Source organism: Pseudonaja textilis, chromosome Z (genome assembly GCF_049901715.1).
Source record: "Pseudonaja textilis isolate UNSWEBS1 chromosome Z, rPseTex1.2, whole genome shotgun sequence".
Taxonomy (NCBI): Eukaryota; Metazoa; Chordata; class Lepidosauria; order Squamata; family Elapidae; genus Pseudonaja; species Pseudonaja textilis.
Genome location: NC_142008.1, coordinates 108,010,277 through 108,032,279, shown reverse-complemented (window position 1 = coordinate 108,032,279; position 22,003 = coordinate 108,010,277). Strand labels below are relative to the sequence as shown.

The window sequence follows — 22,003 nt, the reverse complement described above, 5'->3', positions numbered from 1 at the left end:
TACCTTTCTTCCCTTCCCAATTTCTGAGTAATATAACACTGCTTTATTTTACTAGCTTTAATTTAAAAAAATTAAAAACCCTTCATGTACATTAGTATTCAAACTGTGGAATTACTAATCAGCTAAGTCAATAAATTTTCAGAATCATTGTTGCAAGGAATATTTGAAAAGGTAAACATCCGAATTATTTGTATCAAAGAATAGGAATATATAATTTTGCAAGTAGATTAGAGGGAATTTAAACATTGGCAATGGTCATGAAAGTTAGCCCTAGGATCAGATCTTTGCTTATGACAAAAATGAAACCTCTGATTTCTAATACCATTACTTACTTTGGCTATAATTTTAATTGCTTTCAAATTTGTGTGTCCAATCCATAAAACAGAATCTATAAATGCAAACACTCATACCAAAGATCTTAGTTTATTGAACATATACATAGATTATTTAGACTTTACCTGTGGAATCTTGTAGGTATTTACAAGTGTTGCAATATGAAGGGAGGTTTGGGCATCAAGACCACCAATGACTGCTATAACATTATTCTGAGTATCACATGAATAGTTCGGGACAAATTTCTCAAAAGAAGATATAAGAAGCAATGTGGCATGATATGTCCACTGTGCATTGAAATAGCTGTCATAAATGTGGAAACCCAGGGTGAGATTAGTCAAAATCAGAGGGGTTTCACTGATTTCCTTTACTGCAAATGTCAAGGCCAGGATATGCTGGTAATTCTTAAGCAGTAAACTAGAAGAAGAGTTGCAACTCATATCAGAAGAAGAATTCACCTTTAAAAAATAATTGTCACTGTCACTGATCTACACTGTGTCCATTAGAAGTTATTATATTTAATCTGTTTTCTATGGAAATTATTAGCATAAGGTAGTCTAATCATTAGAAAAATCAACCACATTAATGTTGAACAGTATTTTATATAAAATAAATATTTCTAAAGTATTTGCAAAATAATAATTATTTTAGCAATATCCCCAATCTTATATCCCCAATCTTATATCATACACATTCTTACTTTATAATATTTTAATTCTACTAACTAGTAGAATTAATACTACTAGTTTGATAACAGAATAAATTTAGGGTAAAAAAAATCAATTTATTTAATATTATAATTGTGAACCCCAGTTGTGATATGTCATTGCAGTAATTTTCATTGGGAAAAATCACATCTGGTAAAATTTGTCACTATATTCCAAACATCTGACTCTGCCTTATGAAATTGGCTGCATGCCTGCCTGTCCTTCTATCTATCGGATCTTCCTTAACTACATTAAAATTAATCCTTACTTGAAATCAGCAGCTGATGCTGGCATAGGATATTCTATGAACTCTATTTCATTATTAGATAAAATAAAATTCTGAGATACAATTACACCAATTATGTAGTCTCCTGCCTGATGATATTTGTGGATTGAGTTGTGCGGATGATGGATTCTGCATCCTACAATGTAAGGCTCACATATTGTATGAGGAAATATCACTAGTAGCAAGAGGTATAATACCATCATCCTAAGTGAATCTGCTTCTAATTATTTTTTCACTTATAACACCTTCATAACAATCCCAAGTCCAAAATTATGGAGGGTTGATTTGAATTTATCCTGCTAAATTTAGAAAGTTTAAATTGAGAAAGTGTAAATGTTAAACCATCAGCCAGATCCTTGCCTACTTTTTACTTCTAACAATTAGTAGGCAAACATGATTCCATAGAGGATGTCTAGAAAAACATTAATTACAGCAATTTCAACAAGATGGCAGTTTCCCAAAAATACATGTGAAAATTGCGGAAAGAACAGTGGCTTCATACTCTGAACAGAAGTCCTCTCTTCTACTTAAATGGAAAAGAATGAATCAGAATCAGAATAGAGCTGGAAAGGACCTTGAAGTCTTCTAGTCCAACCCCCTGATCAAGCAGGAGACCTTATACCATTTCAGACATGTCCAGTCTCTTCTTAACACACACACCCCAGTGATGAAGCACCCCCAAATTCTGAAAGCAAACTTTTTAACATTTTTCTTAAATGTTGTGATGAAAACTGGAAGGCGTATTCCAGGTGTGGTCTTACTAAGGCTTTATAAAAGTGGTATTAATACTTCACATGATTTTGATTCTATGCTTCTGTTTATACAAATAAGTGATCACTAGGACTTCAAAGTCCCTCTCACAGTTATTGTGTTTGAGTCAGGTTTTGCCTAATCTGTTCTTATAGCTTTGGTTTTTCCTACCCAGGTATAAAACCATGGTTTTCTCCACTTAAATTTTATTTTGCTGGATAGGATCTAATGTTCAAGTTTGTCAAAAACATTTTGGATCCTGAGCTTGTTTTCTGAGGTATTTGCTATTCTTGTCAGGTTAGTGTCATCTGCAAATTTGATAAGTTCCCCTTCTATTCCTCATCTAAATCATGTATGAAGATATTGAAGAGTACTGGGCATAAGATAGAACCTTATGGTATCCCACTGCTTACTTCCCACCATGTAGATGTACTATTATTAAAGACTACTAATTGAGTACCTGAACAGGGTTTTTCATATGCTTATTATTTTGGTGATAACTGTGAAGATTAGAATTATAATAAGTGAATAGTAAAATTGTGCTCTATAAATATTGCAATATCCACAATGAAATATGAACATGTGGTATCATAATATATGATTATAGGTCTTTATTGATTAACTTATAACTTTAATGAAGTTTTTCCCACTTTCAGCACTTCATGAGTGGAACTATATTGACATATTTTAGTGGCTTCTCTCAAAGTTCTCCTTTTCTTCATTAATTTCCAGTATGTTAGTGTTTGGGGACAAACCCCCAAACAGAATGTGCAGCAGCAGTCAAGCCAGGCAGCCAAATGAGAGAGGAAGGGCCCTAGAGTTTACACACACTGATGACAAACACTGTTTGTAGTTTAAATAGTTGTTTAATCCAATTAGAGTTTAAACATTGTCAATCAGTCCATATGTCATTCACAAATATATCCATTCAGTAACTTAGTCCATTTACTAGTCAGTTCTATATCCTTATCTTCTTGTAAAGATATCTTCTCCTCTGATACCTTTCCTTTTGAAGACAACGCTGAGTATTCACAGGATATCAGTACATCAATGAAATAGTCCTTTCGTTCAGGTATTCAAACAGTTGTAGCAAACAGTAGCAAACAAACAGTAGCAAGCAGATAACAAGCAGAGAGAGGTTACGTTTCTCTTACTGCCTTTTATTGCCGTTTGTAACCGCACCCTTAATTAGTTAATTACAAGCAGTTTTGTGCTTAAAGCTACAAGTTACAAACTCCCAAACCTTGGTTTATATATTTATTCACCCAAACTTAGTTGGTGTATCAATGTTATACCCAACATTCTCCCCTTTTGGGTGATATAAATATATAATACCCTTACAATCTAAAACCATACTTTACACAACTCTCTTGGTGCTTAATGGCACCTTGGGCTTTAGTAAAGTTATCAGCTATATTGTCCTCCGACATGCAGTACTCCAGCTGTATCATTTTACTCTTTAAAGATTGTCTAACGTTTAAGTACCTTAAATCTGTATGCTTGCTCCTAGTTTTTACTGCAATATTTGTGGCCATTTGAATTGCTGCCTGATTATCTTCATGTACAATTATAGGATAATTTACAGTTAACCCCATGTCATTCATCATCTGCTTATACATGATTAATTCAGTACATAATAACGACAAACAGGAGAATTCTGCTTCCATAGTAGACAAACTTATATGCTGTTGTCTTATTGACTTCCAACCTATTAATGTCTTACCCAGCATTATGGCTGTTCCCGAAGTCGACTTTCTTGTGTCTCTTTCTGATGCAAAACTAGCATCTGCATAAGCACTCAGTATTAGATCACCTTTTGGTTCTAGATACAGTGCATGGTGTAATGTTCCTTTAAGATATCTTAAAATTCTCTTTAATGCTTTCCAATGACATTGAAGTGGATCATTATTATGTCGTGCCAGTTGATTAATACTATAAGCTATATCTGGCCTTGACCAATTGCTAATGTATGATAAGCTACCAATCAAAGATTGATATATTACTTTATCAAATTTTGGACTTTGAGCATCCATTTTGCAAATATCCTGACTCATTGGAGTCTTTGCAGTCTTACAAAGTTCCATCTTATAATCTATTAGCAATTTAGATATCTTATCCTCCTGAGATATCTTAAAACCTTTCTGTGTTTTCAGTATATTCAAACCTAGATATTTCTTTATCTCCCCTAATTGCTTGATTTTTATTTTCCTAGCTAATGATGCTATTATTTTATTGGCTTCATCATTAGTTTCTGTAATCAAAGCAATATCATCTGTGAATAATAGTAATAATGATATTTTCCCATTTGTCTCCCTTTTAAATAGACATGGATCGGCTAAACCAGCTTTAAACCCTATATTGTTTAGTTCCTTTACAATATACTGGTTCCATTCATAGCCTGATTGTTTAAGACCATAGAGGCTCTTTTTAACAACCAATAATCATTATTATTTTCACCTTTAAATCCAATAGGTTTTTCATGTATACAGTATGTCTTAGTGGAGCGTGCAAGTAAGCAGTTTCTACATCTAGATGGTTGACTATATATTTCTTGCTTGCTGCCCACACTAAAGCTGCCCTTAATGTTGCTGCTTTAAGGCTAGGTGCAAATACCTCATCATAGTCATTGGCATTTTGCCTAAAACCTTGGGCTACTAATCGTGCCTTATGGATTATATTACCATCTTTTTCAGTTTTTATCTTAAAAATCCATTTGCAGCCAATGGGTTTTATATCAACAGGTAATCTCGCATTTTCATATACTTTCATATCCTTTAAGGATTTCAATTCCTTATTCATTGCTGCATACCAACTTTCCTTATCTTTAGTAGGATACATTTTTATTTCATCTACAGTATATGGAACTTTATTAATCTGGCACACTGTGTTAGCCTGGTATCTATCAGGCGGTCTAGATATACGTGTAGTTCTTCTGGGAATTACAGGGCTTGTATGAGGACTTTTTTGAATTACTACCTGTTCCTGTTCCTCAGCTTGCTCAGCTATTGGTACTGTTTCTTCCTTTATGGGCTCTATCTCTGCCTGTATTTCTCTCTTTACTTTATTCTTAAAGTTACAGGGATAATTAATGGGATTTCTATAGGATTCAATAATTACTTCTTTATTGTTATCCTGTTCTAACTTATCCCATCCTACGTGCTCTAGAAATTGGGCATTGGCACTACATAACACCTTAGATGTGCCTTTCTCCCAAAATCTATATGCCCTATGGTTTGCTTGGTAACCAACGAAGAATAATTGTTTAGCTCTGTGTTGCCCTTTACGCCTGAGTTGTGTAGGGATATGCACCCATGCTGGTGCACCAAATGTGTGCATGTAACACAGATTAGGCTTCCTGCCATGCCACATGGTGAATGGTATTTCACCAGTAGTTGTGTTAACAACGTTGTTCAATATGTTATTAGCACACATTGTGGCCTCCCCCCACAAAGAATCAGGTAATCCAGAATCAGTTAACATTGTTCTAACCATTGCCTGTAGTGTTTGGCCTCTTCTCTCAATAAATGCGTTGTGTTGTGGTCTGTATGGTGCAGATTTCTTGTGCTCTATTCCAGCTACCTTTAATCTATTCTGGAATTTGCTGTTAACAAATTCCTGTACCATTATCTGTCACCAGGGTTATCAGTTGCCGTTTAGTTTTTCTTTCTGCAAATTTTAACCAGTTGAAGAAATGTTGATATGTTTCAGTTTTGCTTTTCATTAGGTAGCAAAACCCATATCTAGAATAATGGTCCATAATGCTCAGTATATATCGAGCACCCCCATACTGGGTTTCTTTGGACCTATAATGTCTGCAAATACTACTTCTAAAGGTTCTTTAGTTTTGAAACCATTTAGCCTATTTGCAGGCAATATTTTACTCTTATCTTCACAGCAGACATTACAACGCAAATATTTATCACAAGGTTTTAACCTTATTCCATCAGATAACTCTACTGTACGTTTTAGCATTTTAAAATTTACATGCCCCAAACGCCTATGCAATAAATGGATACATTCATTATGAGGCTTTATATTGTTAAATACAGTCTGTGCCTCCCCTTTCTTACTATCATGTAATACATACAATGTTCCATTTAAAGCTGCAGTTACCCTTTTGTTATCTTTTTCAATTATGCAATTATTATCCTTAAATGTAATTACATAACCTAGTTTGTCTAATACCCTTACAGAAAGCAAGTTCACCTTTAACTGTGGTACATACAACATTTTTATATCCTGGTTTAAGCATGGACAGTATGCAATACCTTCTCCCTTGGCCTTGAGGTTCCAGCCATTAGCAAGTGATATATGTTGAGAGCTTGTAGACATTTTCATAAATTTTTCTTATCTCTCGTGATGCAGTGGGATGCACCGCTGTCCACCACCCATAAATCATTCTTCACATCACAGTTGCTAAACGTGGCTAGTTCAAAGGATTTCTTTGGCTTTTTTACATTCTGGCTTTTTTCTTTTCTGCAGAATCTTGCCAATGTCTCTGCCTCCACAATTAAAACACTTTTTAATTGTGTATGCCGTCGAAGATAAATTCTCTTCTTCCGGTGCTTTAATTTACTTAGTTGGTTTCTTTCAAGCTTTGAAGATAATTTCTCTTCTTTATTAGGTTTATCTTCTCTCAGCTGGTCACGTTCACTCCTTCTTCTGGCTTCTTCTAATAGCCTGCCGGTAATCTCGGTTAATGATAAACTATCTTTTGGCAATACTTCTAAAGCAGTCACATAATCATCATAGCTTTGATCTAATGAAGACAGTATGATGTATACTTGTTGCAACTCATTAAATATAAGCTCTTTTTCTTGTAATTCCTGAAAAATGCTCTTCATACAATTTAAATGAGTTAACATGTCTCCATTCTTCTGAAGATGTGTTCGAAATAGTTTGCGTGTAAGATATATATGAGCTCCTACACTGTCCCGAACATATATCTTCCTGAGGTTCTCCCAGCAGTTTGCAGCATTTTCCTCTCCACGGATATGGATAAGTTGCTGGTCAGAGAGAGTCAGCCCTATGATGCATAAAGCCTGCTCATTCTTTCGTTTATAGTCTTGTATCTTTTTGTCATCCTCTTCAACATTAGGATCTAAGTTAGTCACATCTGGTGGGTTTGTTATTATGTCCCACAAACCTTCTCTTCGTAGAAGTAAACTACATTTCATTGACCACGAAACATAGTTTGTTCCATCTAGTCTGGATATCATGGACAGATTTGGCAAATTTACTTGTGCCATTGCTCTTCAGATATGTAACTATTTAAAAACTAATGAAAAAACAGTTTGTTTTTACAGTAATGTGCAACTCACACCAACTCTCACTGCTATATCCTGGTTAGTTAGACTGTGCTCACTGGGCCCATAACCAATGTTAGTGTTTGGGGACAAACCCCCAAACAGAATGTGCAGCAGCAGTCAAGCCAGGCAGCCAAATGAGAGAGGAAGGGCCCTAGAGTTTACACACACTGATGACAAACACTGTTTGTAGTTTAAATAGTTGTTTAATCCAATTAGAGTTTAAACATTGTCAATCAGTCCATATGTCATTCACAAATATATCCATTCAGTAACTTAGTCCATTTACTAGTCAGTTCTATATCCTTATCTTCTTGTAAAGATATCTTCTCCTCTGATACCTTTCCTTTTGAAGACAACGCTGAGTATTCACAGGATATCAGTACATCAATGAAATAGTCCTTTCGTTCAGGTATTCAAACAGTTGTAGCAAACAGTAGCAAACAAACAGTAGCAAGCAGATAACAAGCAGAGAGAGGTTACGCTTTCTCTTACTGCCTTTATTGCCGTTTGTAACCGCACCCTTAATTAGTTAATTACAAGCAGTTTTGTGCTTAAAGCTACAAGTTACAAACTCCCAAACCTTGGTTTATATATTTATTCACCCAAACTTAGTTGGTGTATCAATGTTATACCCAACACAGTATAATTGGCAGAAATGATGACTAAATTAAGTAAAAGAGTAAAATATATTCCTAGCACTGACCATCAATGTGGTGTGGCAGAGAAAAAAACTAAAACCTCCTGTACTAATGGTTCATGTGCCCTGTAAATATATTCTTAATTAAGAACAGATATGCGCATTGGGAAAAGACCTTCTTCCCCAATGATAAAAGCTATAATATTTAAGGACAGATAACACCAGTCCTTTTCCACACCACTTAAATAGTCTCAGCTCCCATTGGACACAAAATGATGGAGGTAACAAAAAGAAATGGCTGCATCCATCCTTAAGACCATTGAAAAAGACTTTGACTTCTAGGACAGATTTGTCTACTTACAAGATCCACAATCATGGCTAACATCAACTTGTTAAATGACATTTACATTAAGAGTGATAAACTTGCTTAAATCTTAGCACCGGTCTAAGCTTACTCATCTATTGATACTAGATCCTCAATTAAAAATTAACCTGTTGCCATAAATCAGGGTTGCTAGTCAATTTCTTTAAACAGTCTGTATTTAAGTCAGTCAGATTAAAAACATTTGGGTTGTTCTTAAAAAAAAAAAGAAGAAGAAGAAAAAGCTTTACAATGGCACTATCTGTGGATGAATTAAAAATGGAATATGAAAAATTAAAGGAAGGAGAACAAGAAGGCAAGGATTCTTTAGGAGCTGTCTTCCACTTTTTAGAAAACCTTGATAGAAAGAAATATAATTGAATAAAAGTGAAAAGAGAAACAATGAGAAATTCGGAAAAGATATATATGTGTTTAAATGGAAATGTGATAATGTGGAACTATGCTATATAAAATAATGTTTAATTTGCCTTGTTAAAACGTATAAGTAATTTTTTTAGAAAGGAGGTTTTAGGTTTCTATGTCTTATGTTATGCTTGTCAGAAGTTTTATGTTTTGCATTTTGTGTGTCTATATTTGATTGAGAATTAATAAAACCTTGATAGAAAGAAATATAATTGAATAAAAGTGAAGGGAGAAATAATGAGAAATTTGGAAAAGATATATATGTGCTTAAATGGAAATGTGATAATGTGGAACTATGCTATATAAAATAATGTTTTATTTGCCTTGTTAAAGCCTATAAGTAACCTTTAGTAAGGAGGTTTTATGCTTTTATGCCTTACGTTTTGTTTGTCTTTAAAAAATTAATAATTTTTTTTTTAAAAAAAAGGACTCTAAAAGAGATTGCAAAGGATACAACAAAATTATTCCATCAACATCTATTATCTCCTTATATTCCAACTCAGCTGCTAATTGTCTACAGAATATTGTAATTTCCCAGTTGTTCTCAGAGTGAAATTTCAAAAGAAAAAAATGGGTAAATGCCAACAGTATGAACAAAAATGAAAGCTGCACACTTCCTCAAGCAAGAGTTTGGTCTGTTTGATACGCTCTGAAACCATGTTATTGATCAATTTTCCATACAATAAGAAAATAACTCTCCATCCATCAATCCACTAAAAATAATCAGTCTATAGTTAATTTTTTCCCTTTATTCCCAGTGAAAATGACACAGATGATTTTCTAGTTTCCTCTAAGATCCATGATCAACCAGCCCTACATCACCAAAAACAAAAGAACCCATCATCTGTAAAAATAGAAATAAGGCTATCTTCAAGATCTCCATCTCAGATCTAACATCTGCTCATGGATAAACTACAAGGAACAGGACTCTTATATCCAATATCCACAGAAAGAGGCCAAAGCAACCTAGTATAGTATCAGAGGATCACAATCTACTAGAAAATTTCCCAAGAAAACCAGAAAATTTTCTTCATTTTTCCCATATGGAGGACATTGGACACATCATTCCCATATACAAAATTGTTTCGTTCATGATGAAGAATAATGATCGAATTGTCTGGTATCCTACTTTCCATCCCTATTCTGCTGATGTTACATACATTAAATAGTTAAGGCTGGAACAGCCAAAGATCATTCTTTTTTTAAAACAAAATGGTAGGTAATTAGCATAAACAGATCCAGACATCATCTCTGTCTTTTTTGACAGAGAGAGGGACAAACAGGCAGGCAGGCATGCAGAAAGGCAGCCAGATAGATGTATCTGCCCTTTTACTTAAATTTGTTTTACACAACTAATTTAATTTGGGATATTTGTGCTTCCTCTAATCTAGACAAAACATTTCCCCAAGAGTATGCTGAATGAAGATTATACTTGAAATTATTGTAATTTCTATCAGACATCCTGCATTTGGTCTTATAGAGCATGGGTGTCAAACTCACAGCATTACATTGCTGCCATGTGATGTAGCATCCCATGGATGAGTGTAGTCTGCACTTGACACATCCAGCCTGTTGGCCACCAGTTTGACATCCCTGCTATAGAGTACTGACATTCAGAATACCATCATAAAGATACACTAATTATCTTTAATGTAACCATGTAGTCCTCAAGATACAAAGTAATGTTTTTCAAACCTGGCAACTTTGAGAAGTGTGGATTTCAACTCCTACAATTCTCCATCCAGAATGCAGGTTGCCAAGTTTGAAAAATCATCTATAGTGATATTAAGTTAATCTGGCATTCAGTGATTTCAAAAGAATTTTCCTCCTGCTTTTAGAGAAAGGTTGGACAAGAAAAACTTTTCACCACATTTTTAGGTCTCCTAACTTTTTTTTTAATCCTTTAAAATAAAGTTCACAGCTACCAGTTGGTCCTAAGGGAACATATAAAACTGAATGAATATAAACTATCAGAATATCTTAAAAATATTGTCACCACGAAACTTGCATTATTTCAAAAATAATATATCATACAGTACATGAATATCTGAAAGTAAGAAAAAGTAGTATATCATTAAATATACTCTTAATGAGTAGGCAACAGGGATAAATATTTTAAGGAAAATGTATTTAATAATATTAGGAAAGAGTATTTTGCTTCTCAGATGTAAAATGCACAAAGCTCTCTATGCTAAACATTGTAGCAAATAATTGGATTATTTACATTTAATTAATTTAATTTAATTAATAATATTTTTATTATGTAGCTGCCAGATGTTTAGTTCACGTCTCAGAATTATTACGTAGCATTTGGAGAAAAAGAGGCAAATTAGAAGCCCAGCACTTGAAACTAACATTGAGAAGATCTCCACAGCCACTGTGTATTTTCCTTTGGTGCTCAGATAGGTTGGAACAAAAGAGAGCCAAACATTGCAGAAAACCAACAAGCTGAAAGTGATGAACTAGGCTTCACTGAAACTATCAGGTAATTTCCTGGCAAAGAAAGCAGCTATGAAACTGATCATAGCCAAGAAACCTGTATAACACCTTGCAGAACAAAACATAATCATAGACCCTACCTGACACTAGGACAATTTTTCCAGCTTCTGAGTTCAGGTCAGCATCTGGGGCAGGAGGAGAGATGGACAGCCACAGAGTGCAAACCCCAGTTTGAATTAAGAAGCCAGATAAAACAAAAGTGTAGCCCAGTCTTTTCCCCACCCACTTTTTTATCCCACTTCCTGGCTTTGTAGCCATAAAAGCAAGGACCACAGTCAAAGTCTTTGCCAGCACACAGGAAACAGCCACAGAAAAGATGATACTGAAACCAGTTTGTCGGAGAATACATGTCACCTTGGTTGGCTGACCAATGAATAGTAATGTACAAAGGAAGCAGAGCAGGGGGGTGATCAGGAGCATGTAGGTAAGATCCCGATTGCTGGCCTTGACAACAAGAGTGTTGTGATGCATCAGAAATACCCTTAGTAAGAGAATTGTGATTGTGGAACCAAAAAGAGAAAAACAGGCTAAACTGATTCCCAAAGGTTCTTTATAAGACAAGAAACTTATGTCCTTGGGAATACATGAATCCTGGTTTTTGCTCGGATGTTTTTCATCTGTATAGCTGTAACAGTCATTCAAATCTAAAATGGAAAATATATAGTCTAAATCTCAAACTATGCAAAAATATCCACAACCTTCGTAATGTCTTAAATAGATGGGTATCTGTAGCCCTTTCTTCTAAATTCAGCAATGAAGTAAACATTTTTTATATTGGTATAAACCATTGGTGAACAACATCCAACAAAGACTGATATAAATATGATATGACCGGATAGTCAGAGAAAAAGAGGAAGTCCAAAGAAAACCTGGTGCCAAACATTTTAGGGAAATGTCAAATCATCAACTTTAAATAGAAGGATGTGGAAACTAGCTGTGGACTGAGAACTGGGGTATATACACTTGTAACCCAATATGGACATGGTAATATCAATATACTTCAATTATATGCAACAGTCCTGGCATATCGACACTAAAACCCACAGTAAATTACAATTTTAAGATTTAAAAAGGTTGATGATTTCTTTGTGATTTACTTTATAGTAATTCATGGAATTTTGGTTTCTATATCTGGTCTGAAAAAATATCAATGGCCACTTGATGATGGCAAAGAGGTAGAAAATTCATACTCTCTGTTATTAAGTGATCTTCATGATATCTGAATTCTAGTTATACAGGTAATCCTCAACTTACAACCATTTCTTAAGCAACCATTCAGAGTTGCAATGGCATTTAAAAAGTGGCTTATAATCAATCCTTGCACTTATGAACACTGCAGCAACCTCATGGTCATGTGATCAAAATTCAAGCAGTTGGCAATCAGCATGTCTATAGCGGCTGCAGTGTCCTTGGGTTATGTGATCATTATTGAAACCTTCTTAGCTGGTTTCCAACAAGCCAAGTTAATGGGGAGAAACTGCATTTGCTTAACAACCACATGATTCACACACCAAGTGCACTTAACCACCATGGGGAAGAAGATCATAAAATTGGGTGTGACTCACTTAAGCATCATCTTGTTTGGCAATGGAAATTGTGGTTCCAATTGTGATTGTAAGTCAAGTACTACTACAGTAACCTTTAGCTGATGACCTGGGATGAATATCAGTTAGATTTATCTATATTGGTCCATCTATCCTGAGTCCAAATCCCACCATGTAGTGATTGAAGCCTGATGTAAGAGAGGCTTATCAGAAGCTAGTACAGGATGAATAGAAGTTGCCTTAATTATTTCTCATTGAGTTTTTTTTTAATTTCTCTAACTGTTTTAAGCATGGTTAGATATTGATGAAGGACAGGTGAGGGGAGTAATCAACATCAAAATGGCAGTTGTGACTGGCTGGTTAAGGGATGAACTGCACACATAAAAAGGGATGGAGTTTTGATTACCCAGTCATAGCCACCAGTTTGTGGTTATTAATATCTCTGTATAAAATACACCTAGCACTAAGGGGTTATATTGTGTACTGCATATATGAAACAGGTAGCTGTTATGATCCAAAGATGTGTTTTGCAAACCAAGAAAACAAAATGGCAGCCCCAATTGAGTTTTCTCTAACCAGAATGATATTTAACCATCAAAATATTTGATTGCAGCCTTTCAAATTTTTCAAAATTGTTACCTATACATTTATTTGCTTGCATATTTTTGTAAAATGAAAAAGAAATTATGAATACATGAATGATTGAAACTTAAATAGAATGTGAATTGTAAATAGAGTTTTTTTTTAACCTGGATTCCATTGAGAACATTAAAACCACTAAAAAGTCAATGATAATACTGAGCCAAAGAAAGTTCTTTGAAACAGAAAAGATTTCCAGGATTAATAAAGTAAAACCAAACCCTAGAAGCAATTAGAGCAAAGCTAAATGTAAAATGTTGGACACATAATGTGGCAAGGATCCAGCAAGGCAAGAATCACCAAAATAGCCCTTGATCTTTGGAAAAATGGATTGTACAACAATCAAAAAGTGAGACAACAGAAAAAACTATATCCAAATATTTTCATGAATGTCAGTTAATTGCCAGCAGTTCTTAAAGCAGTGATATCAGTCAGCTCATAAAGATTTGGAAACAACTAAGCAACTGAAAAATAATAATAATATCCTTACCTTCCTTTTCTGCAATCTTCCCTTCGGGACATGAAATGCAAAAGTAGCAGCAAAATGGCCTCCCTTCCATTACTTGCTTCCTAGAACCTGGATTACAGCTAGGTGTGCATTGGGAAACAGGAGCAATCTGAACCAAAACCAACATAAAAAGAACATTGTTTTTCAATACCTTAATACTGAGCTGCAGTTGTTCTCTTTAGCATGGTTACCATAAATGTACAGTTTTTCTGCATGCTGTCATAGTAACAAGGTTAAAAAGCTTTGTAACTTTGTAACAAAGTAACAAGATTTGGAAAATATTGGGTTTCAGGGTTTAGTCTGGGAAACAAATGTTACCAACAAACATGGCTGGCATTTTTACAGGCAAAATGGTCTGCTGCACATCCCAATAATGTTAATAAGTAAGAAGAAAGTCTGAAGGTTAGCAAAGCCAAGCTACCTACCCTGCACAATATCAACCTCCTACACAAGATCTTGCCCAACCAGGAATCTGCTCCCTAAAATAGGCAAATCAGAAATCTGCTTGGACAAGGACCCATTCAGGATTCAGCTGCTCAGAGCAGAAGCCAAGACAAATTAAAGACATGTGGAACCAACATTATCACCATGACTAGTCAGGATCAGATACAAACAAAGAACCAATCAGGAACCAGCCCTCACTAACTTGTATCAATCACAGACTTTTTGGATAAAACTTAATTAAAAATCAGTATATCTGGCTATAAAGACAAGAGCCCAATGAGTTCTTGGAGAGTTTCCTGTGGTTTGTGCAGCAGTCCACTTTGCCTCTGAAAACAAACTCTGAAGTGGTCATCAGGAAATCTGTTCTCTAGACCTCAGTCATAAAACCTTAAAACCCAACAGAAATTGGTTGTTAAAGGCTATAGCAGAATAGCATGCTTTTGTTTGTTGAGCAATGAATTGTTTAAATCAATGTTATTAATCTTTTAATAATTCATAATTCATTCTGAATCATTTATATTATTTCAAAAATTAGAAACCACTTTTGGTTTCAGGAAAAAACCATCATGTAATCAGCAACTCTTACACTGCAAAAACATATGGACTACACAACTTGATCAGGGCAAAACAATAGACGCAATTTACATAGACTTCTTTAAAGCCGTTGATTCAGTGGTACTTGACAAACTACTCCTAAAACTAAAATCTTACAGTATCGCTGGACACCTGCATAACTGGATAGAAGCATTCCTGTTAAACAGACAACAAATGGTCAAAATTGGGAGTATTCTATCAAATTCTGTACCTGTCAGCAGTGGTGTCATGCCCCTGGTGGAGACTGACTCTGAGGAAGAGGAGGAACAGCCAAAAGAGAGTGGGAGCATGGCTCCAGAGGTGGTGGAGGAAGCTGGGGAAGGGCAGAGGCTGGCTGAGCAATCAGAGGAGGATCCAAGCCCATCCCCTATCCATCCTAGGTCACACAGGGAGAAGAGGATCAGGGAAAAGTGAGGTCTACTCAGGAGGAGATTACCATGATCCTCCACGTGGCTTGCAGCTGGGAGCTATGTATATTAGTTTGTAACTGTGTAGTCAGAATTTCTGGAGTCAAAGTTTAGTGCTTGCTTTGAAAGAGGTTTATCTTTGCTGGCATTCTTCCAGTGGATTCTCTTCGGTTATCTTCCTGAAATGTATGATTAATTATCTTGGCTTGCTTTGGAACTCTCGTCAATGTGGTTTGTTTTGGTTTTCTTTTTGCCTCATTATTTACTTTTGTGACTTTATTTTTTTTTTTTGAATAAATTTTATTGAGTTTACAATTAAAAACATATAGACATTACATATACAACAGGGGGAGAAAAAGAAAAAAGAAAAAAAGAAAAAAACGCTCGGTCTTGCGAACCGAAAAAAGAAGAGAAAAAGAGATATAAAAGAAAGAAAGAAACAAAGAAACAGAAGAGAAAAGAAAATACATTTAAAAACAGACAAATATCCTTTTTGACAGTCTGCAAGATCCAATTCTCCTACCTTATTTTAAATACACACATCTTATCAATATCTATGCTTAAATTACCCATTGTTCATTAAGCAGTTTATCTCTAAAATAACCGATTATACCACGAATTCCAATTATCATAAAATGTTGAAGACTCTTTATTTTTAAGTGCTATAGTTAATTTGTCCATTTCTGCACAGTCACATATTTTCTGGATGACCATTTGTTCTGTAGGTATATAGGATGATTTCCAGCACTGGGCAAATGCTAATCTAGCCGCAGTTAGGATATGAATTGTTACATATTTCATCTTTTTAGGTAAATGTTTATCAGAGATCCCTAGTAGGAAGAACTCTGGTTTGTATTCGATTTGTTCTTTGGTTATCTCCTCCAACCATTTTCTGATTTTTTGCCAGTATTTCTGGGCTTCTTTGCAAGACCACCACATATGAAAGTAGGTTCCTTCTATGCTTTTACATTTTGAGCACTTTGGACTAATGTTTGGGTTCATTTTCGCTAACCTCGAAGGGGTAAGTGCCATCTATATAACATTTTATACATATTTTCTTTGTACGCCGCGGATTTTGTAATCTTGATGTTTCTATTCCAGATCTTTTCCCATTCTGTTAATGTAATGCTTCTTCCAATATTCCTACTCCACATTATCATGTTCCCTTTCACTATCTCTTGCTCTAATTCTACCTCCAATAAATATTTATAAAATTTGGAGATATTCTTTTTATTTGATCCTAATAAGTTTTTATCTAAATATTGTAATTTGCTATAGATTCCAAACTCTTTGATATCTTGTTTGTATCTGCTATGGATTTGTATATATAACCACTGGTCAATTTTAAATCCCTGTTCCTGTAAGTCCTGTCGAGTTCTTAATTTTCCTAAAGGTCTAATAAATCTTTATATTTAGTCGTTTTTGTTATATCCAAATTGTTGGGATGAACCATTGCCTCCATTGTTGAAAGCCAAATCGGAATTTTTAAATAATGTTTTTTGCATATTTTTTTCCAATTAGTTAATAATGAATCTCTAATAAGGTGTCTATGAAAATACAACTGTTTAGTTTTCCCCACATCCCATAGAAATGCATGCCATCCTCTCTGAAGGTCGTGCCCTTCCAAGACTAAAGTTCTTTTATTCAGTAAATTGACCCAGTCTTTTAACCATAATAAGTTGGCTGCCCAATAATATAATTCCCAATTTGGGAGCACTAGCCCACCTCTACTTTTTGCATCTTGTAAAGCCTTAATATTGATTCTAGCTTTTTTCCCTTGCCAAATAAATTTAAGAGTTACCTTATTTATATCTTCAAAAAAAATTTTTGGTAATTTTATTAGGATTGTCTGGAATAAGTAAAGGAGTTTTTGGTAAGATGTTCATTTTGATCGTGGCAATCCTGCCCAGTAGAGAAAGCTGCAACTTATTCCAAGATTCTAGATCTTTCTTAATTTGCTGTAACAGTTTATAATAATGATTCTCTTTGAGCGATTTACTATGTGGTGTTAACCATATGCCTAAATATTTGACCTTTTTTGTTGCCTGTATCCCCATGGTTTTTTCTAATTCTTTCCTCTGATTCTCTGTTAGATTTTTAGTCAGTAATTTTGTCTTATTTCTATTAATCTTTAATCCTGCTACTGAACCAAATTGTTCTAGTTCTTTTATTAGGTTATGTCCTTTTTCCATGGGTTCCTCTAGGAAAAAACCCATATCGTCTGCAAACACCTGTAGTTTATATTCCTCTGCTTTGACCCTAACTCCTTGGATTTCAGAGTTTTGTCTTATCCGCCTTAACAGTGATTCTAAAGCAAATATAACTAAGAGGGGTGAGAGAGGGCAACCCTGTCTAACGCCCTTTTCAATGTTTAATGGGCCTGTTTGTTCACCATTAATTAGTATATTGGCTTGTTGGGTATTGTAAATTGTTATGATAATGTTCTCGAATTTAGTGCCCAGACTCATGTTATAGATTTTTTGTATTAAAAAGTGCCAATGTAGATTATCAAATGCTTTCTCCGCATCGAAAAACATGAGTGCAAATTGTTTCTCTGGATGAGCTTCATAATATTCTAAGATGTCAATAATGGTTCTTAAATTATTTTTGATTTGGCGGGATGGAAGGAAACCATTTTGATCTTCATGAATGTATAAATTGAAAACTTGTTTTACTCTATTCGCTATAATTGAGGTAAATAATTTATAATCAGCGTTTAAAAGTGAGATTGGTCTATAATTGTTGATATATCTGGCATCTACATCCTCCTTCGGAATTAACGAAATCAACGCCCCCCTCCATGAGTCTGGCATTTTGGCTGCCAAAAGTACTTCATTAAACACTTCCAGCATCAGTGGCCCTACAATTTACATAGACTTCTTTAAAGCCGTTGATTCAGTGGTACTTGACAAACTACTCCTAAAACTAAAATCTTACAGTATCGCTGGACACCTGCATAACTGGATAGAAGCATTCCTGTTAAACAGACAACAAATGGTCAAAATTGGGAGTATTCTATCAAACCATCATATGCGGAGTTGAAACCAGCCTGACCAAAACCAACCCTGACGATGCTAACAAAATCAGACTCGAAATCACCAACATCCTCTGCACTAGCAAACCACCCAAAAGCAACTTATCCAAAGAAGAACAAACTGCACTACTTAACCTGAAAGAAGACACCAGCATAATAATTCTACCAGCAGACAAGGGCAACGCGACAGTGGTTATGAACACATCTGACTACCAAACCAAGTTAACCAACCTACTCCAAGAGCCCACATACAAACCCCTAAAGACAGACCCCACCAACTACCTAGAAAAAACTACCAAATCCAAAATAAAAGCCTCCCCCATCAGTGAAGAAATCCAGCAAAGAATCATACCCAGAGAGAAATCAGAGGCCCCAAGCTTTATGGTCTCCCCAAGATACACAAAGAAGGAACCCCACTCAGACCAATAGTCAGCTCCATAGGCTCACCTCTACAAAACCTGGCCAAATTTCTCGCCAAACAACTACAACCCTATGCAGAATCCATCAACTCACACGTAAGAAATTCATTCCAGTTCATCGAGATCATAAAGAAACAAAACTTACAACCTAGCAACCTACTAGTAAGCTTCGATGTCATATCCCTCTTCACCCAAGTGCCAATAAAAGAAGTCTTGACAGCCATCCAAAACAAATACAACCCCCCCAAGCACATCCTAGATCTGACCAACCACTGCCTATCCAATACATACTTCACCTACAATGGACAAAAATACAAACAAATAGAAGGAGCACCCATGGGATCACCCCTCTCACCTGTCATCGCAAACCTCTACATGGAACACTTTGAAACACAAGCTCTAGAAAAATACGACCACAAACCCAAACTCTGGCTCAGATACGTAGATGACACCTTCATAATCTGGCCACAAGGGAAAGAAAAACTGAACAACTTCCTCACACACCTCAACAGCCTACACCCCAAAATACAATTCACCATGGAAACAGAAGCTAACTATCAACTTCCCTTCCTAGGTGTCTTGGTATACAAAAGATCCAATGGCTCCCTAGGACACACCATCTACCAGAAGAAAACACATACAAACCGCTATCTACATGCACTCTCACACCACCACCCAGCACAGATCAATTCCGTAGCCAAGACACTCATCTCCAGAACAAAATGCTTAGCCGATGAACAACACCAAAAAACCGAACTACACACTCTCACCAATGTACTTACAGCCAATGGATTCCAAAGAAAGAAGATTACCCACCTAATCCAAAAAGAAACCCCAACCAAAATCCAAGACAGAGAACAAGAAAACGGCAAAGCCCTCCTCCCATATATAAAAGGCACTACAGACAAAATCAGCAAGATCCTCCAAAAACACAACATCAAAACAGCATTCTGCACAAACAGAAAAATATCCACCATCCTAAGAAACCCCAAAGACAAAATCGAATTAGAAAACCAAGGAGTATACGAAATCCCTGCACTGCCTGCCCTACCACATACATTGGACAAACTAACAGAAGAATAAGTGCACGCATTGAAGAACATAAGAACTCAATCAAAAAGAAGAAATGACCTCTTCCCTGGTCCAACACCTCAAAGCCACAGGACATGAAATTGATTTTAAAAATACCAGAACTATCGCCAAAACCGAACACTTCAACAGCAGAATAATCAGAGAAGCCATAAAGATAGAAAAACGCCCACACAGCATGAACAAACGAGATGACACCTCCCACCTTCCAGCCATTTGGAAACCCGCCCTCATGAACAGACGAGTACCTAACATGAAGAAGGACACCAGACCCACACCCATGAGAGCCACACAAGATGCTACCACCACACTTCCATGTAGAAAACAGACTCACACCCACTCAGAAGATGAGACACAACCATGGACCAGAAGCTGCACTGCAGCTGCATCACTACCCACTTCAAACCCCTCTGAGCCATACATGAAGCAAACCGACACCCACTATGAAGATGCAGCACAACCACGAACTCGAAGCCAAACAGCAAGATCACAGCTCACCAACTCAAATCCCCCAGCAACTAAGACTAACCTGAGCACAACCAAGCCCCCACCTGAACAGAACACGCCTCCAATCAATCAGAACACGGCTAACCCCCCAACCAATCAGAACACAGCCAAACCCCCTACCAATGAGAACACACCCCCACCCAATCAGAACACAGCCAAGCCCCCACCCAATCAAGTCCCACCCCACTAGCAGTTAAAAGGAAGAAGCAGCTGCAATCTCACATCACTCTGAGAAGCACAGAGCCGGAGACAGAAGCCTGAAGATGATGAATGAGACTTCATCGAAACGTTGCCTAGATACTTGAATCTTACGTGGGAGAAAACCCGAACAACCAAAGATCCATATATTTATTTATTTATTTTTATTTTTATTTTTATTTTTATTTAATTCTCCCTTTGGATTTTTTAACTTTTTTTTTTTTAGGCTAGAGGCTCCCTTTGGTTATTTCTCTGTTTGTATATATATGTGTTGTGATTGGAAGGACCAATCCTGTTAGGAACTTTGAATCTGATGACTGTTAGATCGTGGATTGACATCAGAACCAGGAAACGTTAATCTGATGGGCAAGCCAGTTAATTAGCACGTTACTGCAAAGAGCTCTGTCTGTTTGAATTTCAAAGGGGAGTCCTAACAGTTTTGCCGGCAGTTTTGAATGAGGACGTTACTGCAAAGAGCTCTGTCTGTTTGAATTTCGAAGAGGAGTCCTAACAGTTCCTGTCAGCAGTGATAATAAATATTTTGAATGAGGACACATTTGATTTGCAGGACCGGCCTGAACCTTCAACCTCCTCTGCTTCTTAATCAGGTTATCAGCCGGGAACGGCTGACAATGAGGAACTTATGGAGACTTCAGGTGAAGATAATAATTTAGATGATTGCTGGGTGGATGTCAGAAGCAGGCGTCTCCTTACGAGAAGAAACCAACGGGAGCACAGGAGGAGGGCAGATCAGTAATTAGACTAATTAGCTGCTGCTCTATAAAGGGAGAGAGATGACTTTGCACTTTGTCCGGAACAAAGTGTTTGTTTGCAAGGAGAACCGAAGATTTTGGCTTGGAGGATTTAAACCTGAAATATCTTGTTGGGACTTGGATTTATTTCGTTGGAACTATTAACTTGGACTATCTTGTGGAGGCTATCTACAGCTGTTATCAGTGAAGATTCCTGGTTGCTGCCTTTATTTGCGAGGACTGCTGCTTTCAGCCTTATCTGTTTATTTTGGAAGGTGGGACATAACATATATGTATATATTGTTCTTTTCTTTACGCTTTTCTGAGAGGAGGGGGGAAAGTGAGAACTAAGAAACTTTGTAACACTGCCAACTAGAGGCTTGAAAATATCTTGCTTGAAGTGGAGAGAACTGTGAAAGACTCCTTCTCAAGAACATTTTAATTTGATAAGATAGAGGGAAGAGTGCAGTAGAATATTATTACAGGTGTTCTTCTGGATTTCTATCAACAATTAAATATCTATGGCTTGGCTTTGAAAGCTTGTGGAAAGGGAAGAGAGTCAT

General features: G+C 36.1%; 1 protein-coding gene across 1 annotated transcript in view; it reads right to left on the bottom strand.

The window, feature by feature from the left end:
- The window catches only part of LOC113450993 (vomeronasal type-2 receptor 26-like), an 84,798-nt gene that overhangs the window by 13,361 nt on the left and 49,434 nt on the right, over positions 1–22,003 (bottom strand). The window lies entirely within an intron of this gene.